Source organism: Tachypleus tridentatus, chromosome 4 (assembly GCF_004210375.1).
Source record: "Tachypleus tridentatus isolate NWPU-2018 chromosome 4, ASM421037v1, whole genome shotgun sequence".
Lineage (NCBI taxonomy): Eukaryota > Metazoa > Arthropoda > Merostomata > Xiphosura > Limulidae > Tachypleus > Tachypleus tridentatus.
The window spans coordinates 47,513,070-47,515,993 of record NC_134828.1 but is presented as its reverse complement, the minus strand read 5'-3'; the positions used below and the strand labels follow the sequence as shown (position 1 = coordinate 47,515,993).

Here is a 2,924-nt window from a genome sequence, read left to right as displayed (position 1 = left end):
AAAACAGAACTAGACAACTATGTAAATCAAGTTACAGAAGCCATACATAAAGCCATAAAAAACACAATCCCTAAAACAAGGAGAAAGCATTCACATAATCAATGGACTTTAACACCGGAAATTCACGCACTTATAATGAAACGCAGGCAATTAAGACGAATACACTTTATAACACGTGATCCATCTATCAAAACACAGATTAACATAACAAATGCAAAAATTAAACAATAAATTAAAATAGGAAAAGACACTAATTGGCAAAACTTTTGTAAAAACTTAGAAAAAATTAAAAACAATCCAAAAAAATTCAACAGTATTTCTTTAGACAAAAACACAAACAACATATCACACACAACAATATAATCGCAAGGACGGACGTAGAGAAAGCCGACCTATTAAACGACTACTACGAATCCTCCTTTTGCAACCTAAATTCAGTCGACTTTGACACACAACACCAACATCATGTCAACAACTTCATAAATAGAAATTAAGCTTCATTCTCACCACAATTCCCTGGCGAGACATTGGAGACATACTCAAAATCAATCAACAGGAAAATTACCATCACTGAACTAAAAATTAATATTAAAAACTTGAAAAACATTTCCCCTGGATATGACCAAATACCAAACATTATTCTGAAAAAAAAGCTCTACTCTCCTATTACAACACTTCACAAACATCATGAATATTTCACTAACAACAGGATATTACCCCGACACTTGGAAAATAGCCATCATAACCACGATTCCAAAGAAACAAACCAACAGGACAAATTCAGATAATTTCCCTCTCATCAGTCTGTTAAGCTGCCTTGGCAAACTGATGGAGAGGGTTATCTCCAACCGTCTTCTTCACTTTTGTGAAAGAAATAATATCCTTCCAGAATCCCAAAATGCCTCCAGAAAAAACAGGCAAACATCAGATCACCTCACACGACTCAACAAATCAGTCTACAAAACTTTTAACAACAACCAAGTGACCGTTGGTGTATTCCTAGACGTCGAAAAAGCATTTGACAGCGTATGACACAATGCCATCAACTACAAACTAACTCATCTAAAAATAAACCCCACTATAGTTAAATGGATATCAAACTTCCTGAGAGATAGAACAGCACAAGTAAAAGTCAATAAAACTATATCTAAATCATTGAACATAACTGCAGGAGTGCCCCAAGGAACAGTCCTTTCTCCACTACTATATATTATTTTCGTCAGCAACATACCTTTCCCAAATTTAACATACACACATAATTCACAATACGCAGACGACATCGCTATCTGGAGCACCTCCAGAAACCCAGTAAAATGCCATGTCTCGCGTTCAAGAATCACTGAACAACGTCTCGACCTGGAGTAACAAATGGAGAGTAGTTTTAAATCCAACCAAAACACAAGCAATCACCTTCTACAGGAAACTGAAAAAACAAAGAAAAAAAATCTAGAAAAAGTAAAATTATCACTCGGAAATTCGCCCATTAACATGAGCAAAAACATCACATTCCTTGGCATCACTTTTGACACAAACTAACATGGAAAAAATATGTTAACAACATACACTCATCAATTAGAAAACGCATTTCACACTTAATGACTCTAACCAGCAAACACTGAAAATGCTCACCAAAAAACCATTATACAAATATACAAAGCTCACATCCGTCCACTAATAGAGTATGGATGTCAAGTCACATATAATATGTCAAATAACACACTCCAGAAAATCCAAGCTCAACAAAACAAAATACTGTACTAAGATCTGCATTCAGTCTACCATCATACACTCCAGTAAATTATATACATCAAATCTGCAACTTACCAACACTAATATGTTGTAATAGAAATAATAGAGACTAATAGAAATAGCACAGAAATACTATTTAAAAGCAGAACACAGAAACAAACAAACTCTATAAATTAACTAGTGCACCAACCAAATTTATTTCACCATGCAACATATTTCGGGAGTCACAAACAACACAACGAAGTACTTAAAGGGCAAAACTCACGAAAACATTATGTATTTTCTTTTTCAGGTCTCGGGCACAGGATAGGTAAAACTTTCAGCGCCTGTCCTGTGAAAGTGGGTTTTTTTTTGGGCACTTCCGTTTCTCCCCACAGCAAAAACTCAGGCATTGGATCTTCAGATCCCAGCCTAGGCAACTTTATTGCCATGCCCTGAATTGGGTTGTTTATGTTCAAATTTACTATGACATCTAACTTTCGGGACGTGATCTGGCTGTTTTCTCCGGTGCTACCTTTGCCTCGTTCATGAATAATATTAATTATGACCAACTTCACTCCTTCACCCAAAATAGAGTTAAAACAAACCCAGCTAAATTCAATAAACTTCCACGAAAAAGGATGAAGAGGAAGCACAATTCTTCTGATTTCTCTCTCTCTAAACTAAACCCCCGTCACGTTAATTTGAGTTTGAGAAGAACTCTTTTTTCAAATGTGGAGAAAACAAAACACACGGTAGCGTGGCCGAGCGGTCTAAGGCGCTGGTTTTAGGCACCAGTCCGAAAGGGCGTGGGTTCGAATCCCACCGCTGCCATTCTTTCTTTATGGAAGAAATATTTTGGAAAGCGCCGGTTCTCGTCATCGAGTGCAGACGTGTTTTTCTATTTCCTGATTGCCTTAGTGTAACTTTAACAGCTAAGCCTAGTGAGCGTGTAGTTTTTTTTTTTTGCTAGATATTGTATTTTTTCAAGTTGTTTGACGATGTCTTCATCAACCAAGAAGGTCATGGAAGTTATGCGTCGTACTGTTTTTGTGGAAACGCAAACTTTAAGCCATGGGGACGTTATCCATTCTGTTATTTCTACGTTTGGTGCTGCTTCGGTCACTGCTGTTGTTTCTCCCCGGGTGGTTATGAGGTAACTTTTGTTCTTCCCGCCGATGTGGACCTGACTATAG

General features: G+C 37.0%; 1 non-coding gene across 1 annotated transcript; it reads left to right on the top strand.

The window, feature by feature from the left end:
• Window positions 1-2,482: 2,482 nt before the first annotated feature.
• TRNAL-UAG (transfer RNA leucine (anticodon UAG)) lies at window positions 2,483-2,562 on the top strand. The gene has a single exon. It is a non-coding gene; the product is annotated as a tRNA-Leu (tRNA).
• Window positions 2,563-2,924: the final 362 nt, after the last annotated feature.